This window comes from Canis lupus, chromosome 1, assembly GCF_048164855.1.
Source record: "Canis lupus baileyi chromosome 1, mCanLup2.hap1, whole genome shotgun sequence".
Taxonomy (NCBI): domain Eukaryota; kingdom Metazoa; phylum Chordata; class Mammalia; order Carnivora; family Canidae; genus Canis; species Canis lupus.
In genome coordinates this window covers 117716856-117736466 of record NC_132838.1, presented here as the reverse complement: position 1 = coordinate 117736466, position 19611 = coordinate 117716856, and the positions used below count along the sequence as shown (strand labels likewise).

Below are 19611 nucleotides of genomic sequence, written 5' to 3'. Positions count from 1 at the left end.
GGGAGCAGCAGCAAGACCATCTACCTATCTGCCCGTGCCACAAACCCTGGAATCCTCCCCCCTTTTAAATCAAAGGTTTAGTTTTTTTAAAAGATTTTATTTATTTGTGAGAGACACAGAGAGAGGCAGAGACATAGGCAGAAGGAGAAGCAGGTTCCCTGCAGGGAGCCCGATGTGGGACTCGATCCCAAGACCCCGGGATCACACCCTCAGCCGAAGGCAGACGCTTAACCGCTGAGACACCAGATGCCCCAATTAAATTCTTTTTTATGCTTAAAATGATCATACAATAAAAAGGAACTTTTTCAGGGAGGACTGTACAGTTCTGTGAATTTTAACACTCATGGATTCCTGTAACCACAACTGCAATCAAGATAAAGAACAGTTAGTTATAGTCACATCCTCCCCTGGCTCCTAACCACTGGACAACCACAGATCTATCGTAATCTTATCTTTTCAAAAGTGCCACCTAAATGGAATCATACCATCTCTAACCTTTTGATACTGGCTTCTCTCACTGGGCAGAGTGTCCTTGAAATTCATCCCAGTTACTGTGGGCATCATGATTTGTTTCTGGTGCTGAGTGGTCTGCTCATTATCTGGCTGTACCACAATGGGCCCATCCACACACCCACTGGCCGCCCTCTGGGTGCTTTCAGGTTAGGGCAGTTATGGATAGAGCTGTGCAAAACATTCATGTGGCAGGTGTTTGTGTGGACTCAAGTTCTCATTTCTCTAGGTCAAATACCCAGGAAACGGATGGCTGAGCCATTGGTAACTGTATATTCAACTTTTAGGGATACCTTCAGCCTGTGTGTTGGCGGTTGTACCATTCTGCAGTCCTTCCAGCAATACAAGAGGTTCAGTTGATCCATAATCTTGCAGCACATGGCAATGTGGTGTTTCTATTTGGGCCATTTGGACAGGTGACTGGTGGTCAGGCAGCCATTCTTTTTTTCTTTTTTAAAGATTTATTTTTTTTTTAATTTTTATTTACTTATGATAGTCACATACACAGAGAGAGAGAGAGAGAGGCAGAGACACAGGCAGAGGGAGAAGCAGGCTCCACGCACCGGGAGCCCGACGTGGGATTCGATCCCGGGTCTCCAGGATCGCGCCCTGGGCCAAAGGCAGGCACCAAACCGCTGCGCCACCCAGGGATCCCTAAAGATTTATTTTTATTTATTTATTTATTTATTTATTTATTGAGAGGCAGAGACACAGGCAGAGGGAGAAGCAGGCTCCATGCAGGGAGCCCGACGTGGGACTCGATCCCGGGTCCCCAGGATCACACCCCGGGCTGCAGGAGGCGCTAAACCGCTGTGCCACCGGGGCTCAGGCAACCATTTTTGATGCCTACTCCTTTACTGCCCACAGGCAACTTATCACCAAGTCCCACTGCTTCTTTTTTTTTTTTTTAAGACTTTATTTATTTGACAGAAAGAGAGCACAAGCAGAGGGAGCAGCAGGCAGAGGGAGAGGGAGAAGCAGATTCCCAGCTGAGCAAGGAGCCCAATGTGGGACTTGATCCCAGGATCCTGGGATCGTGACCTGAGCCAAAGGCAGATGCCCAACTGACTGAGCCACCAGGCACCTGAAGTCCTACTACTTCTATCTCCAAAATGTGTCTTGCATGAATCTGCTTCTCTCCAATGCAAGGCAACCATTATCTGTCACCTGGACTACAAAAGCTTCTAACCTGGTTTTTCTTCTTGTCTTTAACCCCATTAGTCCACACCATGGCCCGGGGACCATTAAGGAACATTAATTAGATTATGTCATTGTCCATTACCATTCCTATACCCTCTTCCTGGCCTCCCAGGCCCTGTGCCATCTGGTCCCACCTCTCGAGAGTTTCTAAGCTCCTGGGGAGGCCATCCCATCGTCGCTAGTAGCGCTATGCTGGCCTGGCCTCAAGCAGGCCAAGCTCTCGATTTCTGCACACAGCTTCTTCCATGCTTGACCTGGCTGACCGGCCTCTCCTTTCAGGTTTTCTCACCAATGTCACTCTTTAGAGAGGTCTTCCCTGATCATCTAATCTCAAGTAACCCTCCCCCACCTTGACATTATCTCACACTGTGCTAAGACAGTTTGGTTTATTTATTTGTCTGATCACTTGCTTAACGTGTGATTTCTCCCTAAGCCCTTGACCACAAGTCACTGTGTCTATTTCATGCTCACTGTATATCCAGGTGCTTAACACAGTCCTAGCACAGAGTAGGCATTTGGTATTTGATAAATAAAAGAATCAATAATAAAAGTATGTCTGATTTTCCACTATTTTAAGTAATGCTACAATGAACACCCTTTTCCTTTTTTTTTTTTTTAAATATTTTTTTCTTTATTTATTTATGATAGTCACACAGAGAGAGAGAGAGAGAGAGAGAGAGAGAGGCAGAAGGAGAAGCAGGCTCCATGTACCGGGAGCCCGACGTGGGATTCGATCCCGGGTCTCCAGGATCGCGCCCTGGGCCAAAGGCAGGCGCCAAACCGCTGCGCCACCCAGGGATCCCTGAACACCCTTTTCCATAAATGCTAGTGTGTCTACATTTCCTAAAAGGTGTACTGCTATATTACCTCGTAGATCCATTTGATTTTTAATTTTTTTAATTAAAAAAATTTTTTTTATTGGAGTTCAATTTGCCAACATATAGCATAACAACCAGTGCTCATCCCACCAAGTGCCCCCCTCATTGCCCATCACCCAGTCACCCCAACCCCCCACCCAATATGTTTATGAATGATACTGCCCTTCAGTTTTCTTTTCTTGCAATGTCTTTGTTTTTGTTGTTGTTGTTGTTTGTTTTTGCCATTTGATTTTTTTAAATAAATATTGACAAATTACCTTCTCCAGCTGAATCAACTCTTTGTCCCCTGTCTGTAGGAGACTCCATAACCCTGGCAGCAAGGGGAAATATCATATTTTAATTTTTTTAAGTTGATACTTAATTTTTTTTAAATAGGCTCCATGCCCAGTGTGGAGCCCAATGTAAGGGACAAATTCATGACCCCAAGATCAAGGCCTGAGCTGAGATCCAGAGTTAGATGCTTAACCAAGCTACCCGGCACCACCTTTTAAGTTGACATTTAGAATTTTGTAACTCAGTGTATTAGAGTCCTCCAGACAAAGAACCAATGTAAAGAGAGATTTGTTTAAGAACTTAGCTCATGTGACTGTGGTGGTTTATGGGCCCCAAATCTGATGAAGGCTGGTGGGCTGAAGACTCAGGTCCAAAGGGTTGTAGTTCAAGTCCAAAGGCAGTCTGGCTGGGAGATGAGGAAGAGTCAATGTTGTGAGTGAAATCTGAAGGCAGTCTGCTGGAGAATTCCTGCTGGCTCAGGAAAGGTCAGCTTTTGATTCAGGTCTTCCAACTGATTGGATGAGATGTGCTCATATTATGGAGAGAATTCTGCTTTACTCAAAGTTGACCAAATTAAATGTAAATCTCATCCAAAAACATCCTCACAGAAACATCTGGAATAATAGTTGATCAAATATCTGGGCACTGTGGCCCAGCCAAGCTGATGCATAAAATTAAACATCCCCTCAGTACTGTTTTGACTTTAATTTCTCTGATACTAAGAAAACTGAGTGTGCTGTCCTGGAGAATGGCAGAGATGTGGGCAGGACAGGCCATCAAGAAATGACCCCGGAGACACATGTGGGAGTCTCACAACCTACTCCCTTTGTAGGGCCAGCACATGCCCTTGGACACTACCACTTCTCCCCCAATAGGGTGTAGACAACATACCTCAAAGGGTCACCACCAGGATAATCATTCCACAGAGAGCCCTGTCTGAGTAGTTTCCGGTGAGCCTGTCACATGGAATCAACAACAGCTGTGAGTTCAAGAAGCAATTGGATTGCTCTGTGTCTCCCCAGACTGATCTCTGGACACCCCCAAAAGCAGGCATGGGGTTTTCCCCAAATTAGAGGGCTCCCGTGAGCTCTTGGAATACATGGCAATAGCCTTTGAGATACAAACAGTGTCATACCCTTTTGGGAAAAGCCTCCTCTCACAACAGCTAGAGAGAGGAACTGGTAACTTAGGGATAGGGGGATGGGCAAAATAGGTGAAGGGGAGCCGAGAGGTAAGGCTTCCAGTCGGAGTGAATAATAAGTCAGGAGGATAAAAAGCACAGCATAAGGAATATGGTCAATGATATCATAACAGTGATGTACTGATGCACGGGCTCAGGACAGGTGGTATAGGCTTGTAGTGAATGGAGCACAATATATAGACGTGCGGAATCACTATGTCGCACATCAGAAACTCATGTAACATTGTGTGTCAACTGTGCTCAAATAAAATAAAATAATAAAATTAAAATTAAAATGGTAACTTGGAAAAAAGATCAACAGATACCAAGTGCCACCACATCCTGACCTCATGGGAGGTGTTAAACCATCCACACAGACTTTAAAAACGGATTTGATCGGCATTGGTTCAAGACTCACCTTTAGGCCTAATAGAAGGAGTTGGGAAGTGGAAGAGGAGACACTTCTAGAGCATGGTGACCCCAGTGGGAAGAAAATGCAGTGCTTCCTGTTCCCAGATAGTGTATGATACAGGGACTTGCAGACCGCCACCGGCAGGGCTTGACACGTCCCTGAAGTTTAGAGGGCACAGGGGCTGGTGCCAAATGCTTGCTGGGAGAAATCAAAATAGTATAGACAGCCACACTGGGGGTGAGCTGCTGTCCCACCAACAATGGTATTCAGATCCATGGGCCCACTTGGACCAAAGGGGGGCCCCCTGCTGCCAACCCAGCCTAAAGTCACTTCATGAATGATGCCCCCCTTCCCAAGAGTTAGCCTGGAGGAGCAGCGCCATCCCACAGAAAGGAGGCCCAAGGACAGAGACTGGACTGAGCAACTGAGCAGAGGAGGTGCTCCACATCCAAAGGTTCCAGCTGGGGAGGACCAAGAACCTGCAAAAGGGCCCCTTGGGAAAACGAGTCAGCACTAGATGTGTCCCGCCCAGAGGGCATCGAACCCCAGGGCATGGGGTGAGACATGCATCCTCTCTGCCCACAGGGCAGGGCCGAAAGCTGTAGCTAGCGAGCGGGAGAGCACAGGAGACAAGGTGCGAAGAAAGAGAAATCACACCGTGCCATGTGCTCCTCCTCTGCAGGCTGAGTCCGAGGCATCGCAGGGCTGGGAGGGAGAAGTGCTCCTCGGAACAGAACTGGGAATTTTGATATTACACTGGGCTGGAGCTATGTGATGAGGACACCGACTGGACTTTCATTATCTAAGGGCACCCAAAGAAGCCACAGACCTCAAGGAGTCATGCTACCACAGGAAGAAGGGTTGTAGGGGAAGAAATGGGGTTTACTTGTATCTGCCAAATCCTGCTCATTCTGTGACATGGTTACATCCCATTTTAGGTGGCCTCGGGGTGTAGTAATTTACCTCCCTGGCATTCGGCCTCGGCACAACGTCTAGGGCAGTTCCTGGCTCTTGTATGAGCAGCAGATTTTTTTCTGTGCAGGGAGGGACTGCTGCCCAAGGGCGGATCCTGACTCTGAGCAAGGCAGCCCCGGACCATCTGCTTACACCAGGCTCACCTCAGGGCCCGCCTGCAGGGCATCTGGCCCGGGCCTCACATTTACTCTTAGGACACGATTCCCAGATGAGTTTAAAACATATGGTCACACAGATAGCTTGATAGGATCTAATTTTTAAGACCCACGGCTCATTTCTGGTTCTACACTTTAATGAGTTCTGCCAAAAAAGCAAACAAATAAAATCCGAACGCTATTGTGTGAACAGTACAATGACATTTCTTATTTCATGTTAGGATGCTGCTCTACCATTACGATCCCTCTTGGGCATGTCATCCTTTTTTTCCCCCCTGTATCCTGGGAACCTCAAAAAATGGAAGTGGTCTGGGCTGTCCTGATGTTGAAGGGTCCTGCCCTAAGAATACTGGACACCCTTCAGTTTCCTAGCATCTGAACCCCTTCCTGTGCTTAGGGAACTGCCTACAGATGCATCTTTAATCTTAGTGGGAAGCAGAACCCGGCTCCCACCAGAGAAGCTGAGAACGCTGGACCTTGTTCTCCGAGCTTCCCTCCTATGCTTAGCCAGTCAGGCTTGCCTGTCCAAGTTCAGCATCTGAGGCTTCAAGTGGCGCAAAGAAGGGACTTACTTCTGGTGGTAGCAGCAGTCATGACAAACAGAACGTGGCTCTAGGGCCCAGAGTTCAGTGTGTGGGGGCTGGGGGAGGTGGGGGCCCCCGCACCCTCACTGGACTGGCTCAGCGGCATGACTTTGAACGTGGTCCTGGCTGCCCAGCTTCCCTTCTCCTCCAAGCCTGGTTCCCCAGCCTTCCTGGGGAATCTCTGAGCTACCCAACATGTTACGGTATAATCCCTAAATTAGCAGAGTCGGCCTCTGGTGCTGCAGTTAAGAGCCATCAGAGACACTGTCCAGCACAGTGATTATGGGCCACGGGGGGCTGCGTTCTGTTGAGATGCGAAACCCATTACCGATCAGTAAAATGGGACTGCATCCGGACCGCAAAGAGACACTGCTTGATACCCACTCGACTGGCAAAAACTCGGAAGCTGGATAATTGCCACACGTGGGTGGAGACGTGGCCCAGGGATCTAACGGCTGTGAGGCCCGTAGCTCTGTCCTTTTTCTCTTTGATGTCTACTTTGGTCCTATCCGCTCCCCCAGCTGGGGAAGCCCCACAGAAGAGAAGGCTGTGGCGGAGTGGGGTGGGGTGGGCTGCACTGCCACTTTCAGGGCCACCCCTGCTTAAGCATGGCTGTTCAGGTGGCGCACAGCTCCGCTCGTGACAAATGCTCAATCAATATTACCTGTGAATGTTTTTCTTGCTTTTATTTATTTATTTATTTTTATTTTTTAATATTTTATTTAAATTCAATTTGCTGACATATAGTGTAACACAGAGTGCTCATCTCATCATGTGCCCTCCTCTGTGCCTGGGTTTTTCTTGCTTTTAAATGGCTTTTTGAGTAAGATTACACACGCTCACTGGGTGTTATACAATATGTTGGCAAACTGAATTGAAATAATTTTTTTTAGAAAAGATTTCACACGCTCAGAAAAAGATTTTTTTTTTTTTTAACAGCACAGAAGGGCAGATGGAGAAAAGTCTCCCTCCCAGAGACAAACCACTGCTACCAGTCTCATGGGTGTCCCATCCCCCATCCACTCATCACTCAGCATCCCGAAGGATCCTTTGAAAATGTGGGAGAGATTACATCACGCTTTTGCCCACCATACTCCAGATGTCACTCCACATCCTGCCCATGACCACAAGGCCCCACGTGGTGTGGGGCCTCCAGCTGACCACCTGACTTCATTATCAGGACTCCACCCTCACAGTGTCCTGGCTGCCACCCTGGCCTCCCCGACCTCCTCCGACACACTGGGTCACCTCAGGCCTTGCTGGCCCGTGTCTGGAACACCACGCCAGTCTCACACCTCATTCTCTTCTTTCCTACAGTCTCCGCTCAAACGTCACCTCCTCTGAGAGGCCTTTGCAGGCTGCCCTCGCTTCCTGCCCTGCTCTGCTTTTCCAGTCTGTCTTCCTTCTGAACCCCAGCCTAGTGCCTGGCTTGACGTTATGATCAATCTGCTCTCTGTCTTGCACTAGCAGAACGTCGGCTCCCCGAGACAAGACCTGTTTGCCGATCGTCTAGCATCTCCAAGTCCTATAACATGGGGGCTGCCCAGGAAATCCTCATTGAGTGAACGTGTGGGTGTGCATTCACTCCCCTTTCTTACAACTCATTATTCTTGTAATGTACTTTTTTTTTTCTTTTGACAATACATCTCAGTGTTTGATCTGTACTGGCCTCTGTAGAATTGCCTCATTATTTGTAACAGATATATACTATTTCTACTGACTGGATGGCCCCTAGTTCTTATTTAACCAGAATTTTACTGATGGACATAGGTTGTTCCCGGTCTTTTATTATTACAGAACAAACAAACAAAAAACACTGTGAGACTGGGTGAGGGGCACTGAAGGGGGCACTTGATGGGATGAGCACTGGGTGTTATTCTATATGTTGGCAAATTGAACACCAATAAAAAATAAATTAAAAAAAAGAAACAAAAAAGGTTTGTCAGTTTTACTTTTCAAAAAAAAAAAACAACACTGTGAGAAATATACTTCTTCGTGGATCTGGGAAAGTATACCCACATAATAAACTCATTAACATCAGTTCACTGGACCAGGTGGTGTAGGATTTTTGGTTTTTAAAAATATCATCAAATTGCACCCCCCCGCCCCAAAGTGTCCCAAGTAACAATGGGAGAGACAGGAGCAGAGGATGAGCTCAGAGAGTGACAGGGACAGGAAGCCAACACAGTAGAGCTTATAGACCACTGGAAGGACTGTGACATTGAAAAGGGATGGGAAGACCATGGGGTTTTGAGTAGAGGAGGAATGTGACCTACTTAGGTTTTAAAAGGACCATTCTGGCCGCTGTGTGGAGGAAAGATTGAAGCGGGCGACAAGGGAAGCGGGGAGGCCAGACAGGAGATTGCTCAGGAACAGGCGAGCGAGCGATGGGGAGGACAGCGTGAACCAGGGTGGCAGCAGTGGATGTGGTGAGAAGCGGTGGTCGGGGATATATTTTGAAAATAGAGCGGAAGACACGTGGCGATGGAATAAGTGTCAGAGGAAGAGAAGAGTCAAGGATCTGTCTTGGGGTTTTGGTTTGAGCAACTGGAAGGATGCGGTGGCTAAGTCTGTGTCACCTGGGTCCCACCCCTGAGATGTGGGAAGCCAAGGTCTGCAGAGGCAGTAGCTGGCAGAGGGGAGGTGGCTAGAAAACCTTAATTTCCTAATAGGGCAGGTTTCTCATCTTACATGGTGTGGTTTCAAGGGGGACAGCTGACCCACAGTGGGCTGGGCTACACAGGGGTCTAGCTCAAGGGCAAATGAGAGCAGTGAGGACCTTGAACCCTGCTCCCTGGATGGGTCTCTGCCCCATTTCTTCACTTCCTCTGGTGGTGCGTACCACTGTGTGTGTGGCTGGACACTTCCGTTCTCCATCCTCTTAAAATGTTTCCCAGGGACTCTGTGTTTAGCGTCCCCCTATCTGACCTTTTCCTGGTCACTTATTGCTGGATGCTAAAGAGGACAGTGGTCCTTTGTCCGGATGGCAGCAGGGCTCTGAACCAGAAGGGGGCTGTCAGATTGTGCCTGGCCCAGGAGCTTATCGAGACACACCAAAGAGCAGGAGAGAGAGATAAGATCAACGGGAAGACAGTCCTCCTCTGAGGTCAGACAGCTCCAGATGACAGTCAGCACTCTCCAACGCACTCCTGTGTCCTCTCACCACGGCTGAGCGGCCTGACCTATCTCCTACACCCAGCCACACTGGCCTCCTTTCCGTTCCTCCGATGCAGCAAGTCTGTTCCCACTGCAGGGCCCTGGTGCTTGTCGTCCCCTCTACCTGCGACGCTCTTCACATGGCTGGCTCCTTGCTTCGGTTCAAACATCCCTGCTTAGCCCAGGCCTCTCTCTCAAAAAAGCCCCATGCTAGTCTCTCTCCAGATTTCCCTTTTTGCTTCCCTCCTTTACTTGAACTTCCCCGCTGGTTTCTTTGTGTACTGTCTGTCTCGTTCATTCATGTCCCCAGCACCTAGGGCAGTGTCTAGGTGCTTGGGTGTCTGATGAGCAGGGAGTGCGGTGACGGTGAGAGGTGAGGCATTGTGGAGGGAAGCCTACATACGCCATCAGTGTGACCCTGAGCATCCCTTAGCAGAGGTAAAGCTGGGATGTTCCCATGCTGCTGCTGTGCGTGAGGTCCACAAAGCTGCTGGTTCTGTAAAACAGCTTAATCTGTGCTCCCCTTTCTACCTTGGTGACCCCGGGACCTCAGCACCGAGGACGGCCCAATTCTGCTGGCTTGGGTAGCAGAATGGAAATAAAAAGCCAAAAGTGCAGGTTCGGACCTCCTCTTTGCTTGCATCAGTGGCTCGCAAGCTCCTCCAGGTACCCCCAACTCTTTTCCTTTTACTCCATAGGTACGCAGGCACCCGTGACATGCAAGGAACTATGTTGGTTTTTTCCCTAAGGACGAATTTCAAAAAGTCACTTGCAGAAGGGCCGAACTTACGTAGACTCAACCCACACGCCCATGGGAAGGAGTGGGGTCATCCCAGGAAGAACAGCTAACAGAGAGACTCCTGAGGCCCTGGACAGTGCGCATGGTCCCAGCACCTGCTAATAGATTGCGCAGCTCTGTTCCTGACTGGGGAATCGGCTCCGCATGGTTGCAGATGGGGATGGAGAAAAGAGAACCTTTCCTTCACATTTTACAATGAGAGCAGCTTTTTGTGGCAGCCTTTACCATTCCGGAAAGTTCCTGTTGCTCAATCCAATGGGGACAGCAAAATAGTACAAATTAACTTGGTAGAGAACAAAAGATAATTATGTTGCTTTCGTCCCAGGTGCCCACTACAGGACAGGTACAGTGTGGGGTAGGGAAGGGCAGTCTACAGGAATATAGAGAGATCACCCAACCACCAACATGGGGAACGAGCAGTAAGAGATCCTTTCTGGAGGAGAAACTGGGCTGAGAGTCACTCTCCTGGGGTCCCAGGGGAAAGGACGAAGGTCTCTGTTGGCCGGGTCAGGCGGCCAGTGGCAAGACACACACATTCCCTGAGGAAAGACAAGTCCTGGAACCCAATCTGCCTGGCAGCAACACAGTCCAAGTTCGGGATAGTCCAAGTTCAAGGAAAAGCATTTATAAGAAGGGCCAGAGGAAGTCAGGCGACGCATTAGACACTCATGAGTTTCAGAGGAGCCTCCTAGAAAGAGAACAGGAAACTGATTAGGTCAGGAGCCTGAAGAGAAAAGATGGGGAAGGAACAAGTGCAGAAAGAGCAGAGGGAGAAGGAACTGGATGCGTGTGCAGACTTGTTTGGAATCACTGCCCATAGAAAAGAAAACAGAATGGATTATTTGAGCCCAAAAGAGCAGTTGTGATCTGGATTTGGGGGGAAATAAGAAATAGTTTGGTGGGAGCAGAATTTGGTGGAGGAGCCAGAGGGTCAAGCTGCCTTGGGAAAAGCTCAACTACTGACCTTCCTCTCTCTGACCAGATGACTCTTCCAGGCATAAAAGCTTCGTGTTTGTGGAAGAGAATAAGGTGGTCCAGTTAGACAAGGTTCCCCTTGCACCTGAGACCGAATTGGAAAAGCCATCCAACTGTCTCCAGGAAAAGGCAAGACACCCAACTTTGCTGTGCTCAGGGAAGAGGCCATTGGGATCACAAGTCTAGAGAGGGGATGAGAGGAGGGAGGGAGTATAGATAAACTTATGAGGTTTATGGAGCGGAGTATGGAGTTTACTCTCCAAAGAGTTGAGGCAAGAGGTCACGGAGATGGGAAAGGGGCCGGCACGAGTCAGTGGGAAGCCTGTGCTGGGGGGGCGGCCCGGTGCAGGTGAGAGGGGCAGGAAACACGAATGGTGCGCTCAGTCCCAACTAGATGGCAATCTCCCTGTTCACCTGGCCCTCTACCTGAGATTCCCCAATCTGGGAATGAGATTTACAGACGGCCTACCAGTAATACATTAGCAGTAACAGGTTGAGGACTCAAGTTTTATTTTATTTTATTTTATTTTATTTTATTTTATTTTATTTTATTTTATTTTATTTTATTTTATTTATTTATTTATTTATTTATTTATTTATTTATCTTCCCGCCCCAAGTTTTATTTTAAATGTCTACCTTTCAAAGGTAAATAACAGGAATGGGCACTGAGGGGGGCACTTGACGGGATGAGCACTGGGTGTTATTCTGTATGTTGGTAAATTGAACACCAATAAAAAATAAATTTATTATAAAAAAATAAAAAAATTAAATAAGACAGATTAAAAAAATAAAAATAAAAGTTACTCTTGATCAATATGAATTTCACATTTATGCGCTTACTTCAGGCGATGAGAAAGGGTGAATTAGTGGTCAGCAGACTGGGAACTGTGGTACTTTGGGAGAAATCGTGGTTATCTGTGGTATGGAGGGAAACAAGCTGCTGCTGGGAAGACCTACATGATCTTCCCAGAGTCACACGACTGAGCTGAGGCATGGCCAAGGCTGGGGCCCTGGTGACCTGGCTCAGCTCAGGCTCCTTCCTTTACTACTCCCCCAAAATTTAGAGAGGGAGGAAGGGAGGATGAGTGGGAGGGAGGATGAGTGGGAGGGAGGGAAAAAGGGAGGGTGGGAGGGATGGTGAGCAGGAGGGAGGGTGAGCAGGAGGGAGGAAGTAGGGAGCCACAAGCAGGCTGAGTAAAATTTGGAGAAACTCAGACACAGTCTCAGGCTTAGTCCCTCTTGGTGATGAAGCAGCTGTTTCCTTCCCTCCGTTCATATAGTCATTCATTTAACAACAGTTGGTGCTGAGCACCTACTATGCATCAGGCACAGTTCTAGGTCCTAGGGACACAGGGGTGAGCAAGCTAGAGGATGTCATTGCCCTCACAAAGTGGGGCCTTGGGAGACCTCAGAACTTCTCCTGTGGGGGCTTCCAAGATATCAAAATGCTTAGGAGACCTTTCCCTCCTCCTTCCTTCCTTCCCTCCTTCCCTCCTTCCTTTTCTTCCTTTCTTTTCTTTTCTTCCTTCCTTCCTTTCAGAATAATTGGTTGGGAAGCAAGGAGGTCTTCTTTCTCCATGACACACAGGAAGCAGAAGGGTACTCAGTTCGAGGGGTTAGCCATAACCACTCAGAAAGGCAGGAAGGGGTGATGCAATGAAGCCGAGAATGGATTCACTTTGGTTTGGGGCTGGCAAACCCATGGTCAGAGAGGATTCTGACTTCATCTTTGGTCTCTTCAGGAAGGATGACCAAAAATCCCAATAGCCGAGTTATTCTGTCTACATAATATAGTTCCTCATTGGTCTCCCTGCCAACCTCCTGGCCCTGCGGGCCTTCATGGGACGGGTCCGCCAGCCCCACCCTGCACCTGTCCACATCCTGCTGCTCAGCCCGATGCTGGTGGACCTCCTCCTCCTCCTGCTGCTGCTGCCCTTCAAGATTGACACTGCATATGGCTTCCGCTGGCCCTTGGCGGATGTCCTCTGTGCCTTCACTGCTTATGGCTTCTACAGCAGCATCTACTGCAGCACGTGGCTCCTGGCGGGCATCAGCATCAAGCGCTACGGCAGTGTGGCTGTCCCCGTGCAGTACAAGCTGTCCCGCAAGCCTGTGTATGGAGTCACTGCCTCTCTGTTCTTCTGCCTCTTGTCGTTTGGAAATTGCAGCATTGTGACCATCGTCCACTACTTACCATTGCCGAAGGCCTCCCTGTCTGCTATGAGAACTTCACCACAGAGCAGCTGGCCGTGTTGCTCCCTGTGCAGCTAGAGCTGTGTCTTGTCCCCTTCCTCATCCCCATGGTGGTCACCATCTTCTGCTAGTGGCGCTTTGTGCATATCATGCTCTCCAGGCCCCAAGTGGGAATGAGGAAGCACTGGAGAGCTGTGAAGCTGGCCACTGTGACTCTTCAATTTCCTGGTCTGCTTTGGGCCCTACAATGTGTTTCTTGTGTTGAGGTTCTTGAAGAAAGATAGTGAATCCTGGCAAGTGTGTGCGGTGTTGCTCAGTGCTCTCAGCGCTTGCATCAACCCCTTGATTTTCTATTTCTTCTCCTCAGCTGTGCGCTGAGGAGTCTTTGACAAAAGGCTGCAGAGTCTGCAGAGCTGGGGTGCCTCACTGGCAGGGTTCTGCAAGAGAAGAGCTGGAGAGCTGGCTACAGAGAGAGAAGATGTGAGCTTAGGTGTTGGCTGATGTCACCTTCACAGGAGACTACATTTGCCAATTTGGTGTTATATTTTGGGGGAGGAGGGCTCAAAAAGGGGAAATCATGAAACAGAACTGGGGCAACTTCTCCTGTGCCTAGCCTTTGAGGCAAAGGAGAGCAGTGGATATCTCAAATCCAACTCATCCAGGGGTGCCTGGATCAGTCTGTTAAGTCTGAGCCTTTGGCTCAGGTCATGATCGTGGGGTGCTGGGATTGAGACCCCCATCCAGACTCACTCTACTCAGCAGGGGTCCGCTTCTCCCTCTGCCCCTCCCTCCACTTATGTGCTCTCTCTCTCTCTCTGTCTCTCATGAATAAATAAAATCTTTAAAAAAAAATCCAACTCATCTACTGGATGTTTTTGTTTTGTTTCCTGGGGGTTATGAAATTTCCTTATTTGTGGTAAGCCACAGCCCTCTGATCCTGGAAATTCTTTCTCCATTCAGTATTCATAAGATGATAGCATTCCTTCAACCCCTGCAGAGCTGTTTGCTCTATCCTTGGCCTTGATTCAGAGGCAAGGAGTTGCAAGGGGGGATCCACAAATTAGATCTGAACATCCAGCATAGGCAAGTGTCGGTAGAGCCAGACAGGATCCTACCACGTGAGCCCACATGACCAGCCCCCCAACCAAAGCAGTTGCTGGCTCAGGTGTATGAAACAGGCAAGAAGAGAAACAGTCCTTGAGGGAAAAGTCAGTGCTAGTGTGAAGAAACTTGGGTCAGGATAGTTTTTAGTGGTTGTGTCCTATTTTCAATCCCCAACATTTGGTATTTGTGTCTTTTTTTCCATCATCAATCTTGCCAGAGGTCTGTTAACTTGGTCTTTTCAAAAGCCAAAGGCTTTCTCTGGCATTTATCCATTGCCCTCCATTTCATTAATGTTGGGTTGTTTTTTTCCTTTTACTTTTTTGTCTTTTCAATTGCTCCTTTTCCAACTTTTTTTAAGCCTTTGTTCTTTGCTACCATAAGCATGGAAGGCTATAAATCCCCCTCAAAGGACAGCTTCAGTGGGATACTACAAGTTTGGATTTGCATAATTTTCATTATTTTAAGTTCTAAATGACTCTAATTTCCATATGATTGTTTTTTCTTTGACTCAAGTTTAGAAATTTTCTTTTATTTTCAAGCATACAATTTTTTTTCTTGATTCTTTTGTTACTCTGTTCTAACTAAATGGCACTGCGGTCAGAGAATACAGTTTGAGTGGTTCCAGCTCCAGCTCTTTGAAATTTGTTGAGAATTGCTTTTTTGACCAGGAATATAGTGATCCTAACATTCCAGGTGTGAAAAGAACATAGATTCTGCAACCATCGGGTACAGGTCTCTGTACACCTTAGATCAAAGTTGTTAATCTGTGATGTTCAAATCTTTAGAACCTTTATTTACTTTTGGTCTATCTGATCTAACAGTTACATGGAGAGGTGTGTTACACACTCCTCCTGTGATAGTGATCTTGTCCATTTCTCCTCGTAGTTCTGTCTTTCTGGTGGAATGAAATGTTCATTGTTCCTTTTGCCTTAAAAATTATGTTGTCTGATATTAATATAACCAGGCCAACTTATTATTTTGGTTAGTATTTGCCTGGTACGTCCTTTAACTTTCCAACTTTCTATATCTGTAGGCTTCAGATGCATCTTTTATAAACAATAACATCCAGTGGCTGGAGGTTTTGTAATTTGGTATGACAATTCAACAGTATTTGTCTTTCAACTATATCATTTTATTCGTTTATATTTATATAATAATAATTTCCAATATGCTTGGATTTATTTCTGTCATCTTAAACACTTCCACAGAAGTATATCCACACACTGAAGTCTATGCATACTACAAATGGCCTAATAATAACTGTAGCAGCCAGACGAATTATCACAGTGAACACATACATTTAAGGGAAAAAAAATTTCTTTTTCTTTCGTCTTGTCTTCCTTTGGGATTAAGTTGTTTTTGTTTCTTTTCATTTCTGATATTACTGAATTGGAAATCATATGCTCTGTTTTTATTAGTTTAGTGGTTATTTTAGATATTTTAATGTGTTAAGTGTTCCTTAGTTGGTTCCTCCCTCCCTTTCTTCCTTGGCACTCCAGATGGCATTCAACTAATGACGTGAGTCCTAGAGAGCACCCTTCCTTCCTTCCTTCCTTCCTTCCTTCCTTCCTTCTTTCCTTCTTTCCTTCTTTTTTTTTCCTTCTTTCCTTCTTTTTAAAGATTTTATTTATTTATTTTAGGCAGAGACAGAGAGAGAGGGAGAAAGCTCAAGCAGGGGACAGGGGAGAGGCAGAGGGAGAGGGAGAGAGAGAATCCCAAGCAGACTGCCTGCTCAGTGCAGAGTCCTCTGTGGGGCTTGATCCCAGGACCCTGAGATTATGACCTGAGCCAAAGTCAAGAGTCCAACACTTAACTGACTGCGCCCAGGTGCCCCTAGGAAGCACTTTTCAAAATGTGGTCTGTAGACCCCTAGGTCCCAGAAACCTTTTCTGGGATCTGAGGGGTCAAGACTATTTTCATAATGATATTAAGATGCTAATTGCTTTTTTTCACTCACATTCTTGCATGAATGATTGCACAGTGGAGTTTTTCAGAAGCTACCTGACATGTGCTATTACAACAGACTATGCAAAGCAGCTATGAGAATATAGCTGCCTTCTATTTAGCTAGAGGTCTAAAGAGGTCTGCAAAAGTATAAAACAATGCCATTCTTCTCATTAGTATTTTTGAAAATATAGTTATTTTCATTAAATATGTTTTTTATATTAACATGCAATGGTTTTCTGATTATTATTTTTAAATAAATACATGTTTAAATCTTTTTGTTTTAATTTTGTTTTGTTTTAATTTGATAAGTCATAAAAATCTAAAAAGCTCTTCGGGGTCCTTAGTAATTTTTAACAGTATAAAGGGGTCCTATGATGAACAAGTTTGAGAATTGCTGATCTAGTGTCATGAGAGAACCACTGCTTGTTCTGCTGGATGCAACTGCGTGTATATAAAATATTATGCCGTCTGGTGTATCAGCATTTAGTGACTCAAAATTTCATAAAGTTTAATGCCACTTAAACTTTTAGAGATGTGAGTTTAAAGTTTGTCTGGTCAAATGCAAAGCTTTTTGATGTTTGAACTAGGAGGCGTAAAAACCAGAACTACCCTGTCATGAGATAAACAGCAACAAACTGGTTTTGATGGGTAAGATAGAGTTGCTCTATAGAGTGGTGGATTCATCACTTTATGTGAGTCAAGAATCTTGTTCCAAAGATTCTTTGAACTGGAGTTTTTCTTCTTGTTTCATGGAGGAGGATTATTTCATCTACCTCTAGGGGATGGTTTGTTAATCCAAAATATAGGTAGGGCTTGTGACCTTAGAAATCTCAGTGCTAATTATATTGGCCCTATGGCATCCTGAAAAAACTGTACATTTGATTTTTGTCAGCAAAGATCAAAGAAAGCTTATGGGAGGCAAAAGTTATGAGCATACTTGGTGTGCTTTATTTTGGAAGGAGGTCTTCATGAAGCCCCAGTAAAAGCCCTAATTTTGTCTCTAGAGTACTCAATAATGTCTAGTTCATATATTCAATGCAACTCCTGTTGCACCTCCTGGGAAATGAACGGTTCCTAGGGCATGATCTTAGGAGGAAAAAGAAAGGTTTGAAGATACCATTAGCTAAATCTCCTCAGCCCTCTCTGGTTTTCAAGTTAATGAGGGCAAGCTTCCATTGAAACCCTGATGTGAAGACAGGTCCCTTGGTTTATGTAAACTTAGGGGAAAGCTTTCTCTTTAAGCTGTGCTCAAGAAACCCTACCCCCAGGGAGAACTTCACTATCTTTGAAGACATGACTTTTTGACAAAAACAACAATAAATTGCTCATTGTCCATAGTTTGTGTTACATTAAACAAATATTATCTGGCAAAGAGAAAATTATATCAAACCGGCACTTTCAATTCATCTACTCCATCCTACTTACAAAATACCTGAGATGCTACTGGCTCACTCGGCAGAGGCTAGGCCCCCACCCCGACTTGGGTGGGGAGTTGACGGCTTACGGGAAGCCTACTGAGTGCCTCGTTCTGGCATTTACAGTATCACTCCCATGAGGAAGTCCCACTACCGGGGCAGGATGCAGAGTGGTAAGAGGCAGGTGGGGAAAAATCAAGCTGTTTGGTGGACTTGAAAACTACGATTTCATCACAACATGCTCTGCAATCCCTTTTCAAAACTGACCCAACAATCTGAGGTGGGCATTTGTTCCTTTGGCCTTCTCGGCAGCACCCCTTCACTGCTGGTGACAATGCCCCATCCTTCCCCCCTCCTCCTCCACTGTGATGCCTGGTGGAGCTGACTTCACTCCCCACTTTATGCTCTGGGGCAGGACCAGAGCCATCAGCACAGCTCCCCTGTGACCACAGTGATCTGGTCATGAGACTCAATCCAGGCCAAGCAAAGCTAGCCCAGTCCTTTTCTTTTAACCATTTAGGAGAATGAACCCCTCTTCTGCTGAACTGATCCTGGAGAATGCTGGCTACGGGGACCACTTCGAGGAGAGATGGTGAAGTCGACTTAAAGGCAGGCAGCACACCAAGAAACTGAGTCCACGCATCTGAAATCCTAAGCAGACATACTCTGGAGCTGCTCAGATCTGAAAGCCAAAAATTCTCCTTCTTAGCTTAAGTCAGTTGGAACTGGGTTTTCAGTCACTTACAACAGAAAGATATATCATTTCTCAAATGCTCACAGTAGCAGCCAGTCTTTCCTTCAATTATTTTAAAAATCTGAGTCAAAGTTTAAGTAGGGAGACTTAAAAACATAACAAATATGCATATAACCATCATGAACAGTGAATGCTTATTAACAGTTATATTTCTTCAGATTTTAAAAAAAATTTATTTTTAAGCCACCTCTATACCCAGTGTGGGGCTTGAAGTCACAACCCAGAGATCAAGAGCCGCATGCTCCACCAACTGAGCCAGCCAGGTGCCCCACTATTTCCTCAGATTTTTTTAAGTTGATGTTCCCATTATGTTTCTCCCTCACTGAATTTCCTCTCTTTTTCACCAAAAGCAGCATTATTTTGAAATTTAAGTGTATTTTTCTGGTCCATGGACACGTCCACAAAATGTACTTGGTACCTGAGTACACAAACACGGTTTAGTATCTCTTTGTTTTGTTTTTTAAATGCCCAAAAATATCACATAGTACAAGTCATCCTGGAACTCGTTTTCCACCCAAATCACATCTTTGATAACCACGCCCTTGACACCCATCCCTGAAGCTTACGGCTCTCATTTGTTTCTCTTGTCTGCTGTATATTTGCCATCCTATTTAAATGCTATCTTATATTCTTTTCTGTTCTACTAGCTATAACCATTTAGATCATCTCCTAGTTTCACCAGCATAACAATGCTGCTTTGAGCATCCCAGGCCATGTCTCTGTGTACACGTGTGGAAGTTTCCTCAAAGGAGGGAACCACTGAGAGGCATGGAATGTGCATTTTCCGTTTCAGCAAAACCATCAGGCTACTCTCCAAAGTGATGGCGTAAATCCAGCTCTTCCTGTAAAACAGCTGGCAACACAGGAGCTCCTGAGTCCAGCCCTGCAGCAGATACCAGGCGACAAATGGGAGGGAACAGGCCAGGCGCACATTACCTGCCAACAGGAAAAAGGGTCCAGATGAGGCCGGAGACCCACAGAGTAACCTGATGTACATATGCATGGACCGTGTTGGGGTGTCATGGGGGCAGACTGCCTCTCTAGGACTCCAGGGGTATAGGAGTAGCCCATCTCCACATTCTTCACCTTCACCAAATCCA

General features: G+C 46.4%; 2 long non-coding RNA genes and 1 pseudogene across 2 annotated transcripts in view; 1 reads left to right on the top strand and 2 right to left on the bottom strand.

Moving 5' to 3' along the window:
• Positions 1-1376: 1376 nt before the first annotated feature.
• On the bottom strand, positions 1377-10332 carry LOC140606912 (uncharacterized). Its single transcript, XR_012009126.1, has 2 exons — positions 3753-10332; positions 1377-3372 (listed from the first exon to the last, which is right to left on the bottom strand). It is a non-coding gene; the product is annotated as an uncharacterized lncRNA (long non-coding RNA).
• Positions 10333-12766: 2434 nt separating this feature from the next.
• LOC140609866 (free fatty acid receptor 2-like) lies at positions 12767-14171 on the top strand (annotated as a pseudogene).
• A 1786-nt stretch (positions 14172-15957) lies between these two features.
• LOC140606905 (uncharacterized) overlaps positions 15958-19611 on the bottom strand; it is a 47996-nt gene continuing 44342 nt past the window's right edge. Inside the window, exon 3 of the long non-coding RNA XR_012009114.1 lies at positions 15958-18439. This is a non-coding gene — a long non-coding RNA (uncharacterized lncRNA). The remainder of the gene's footprint in view (positions 18440-19611) is intronic.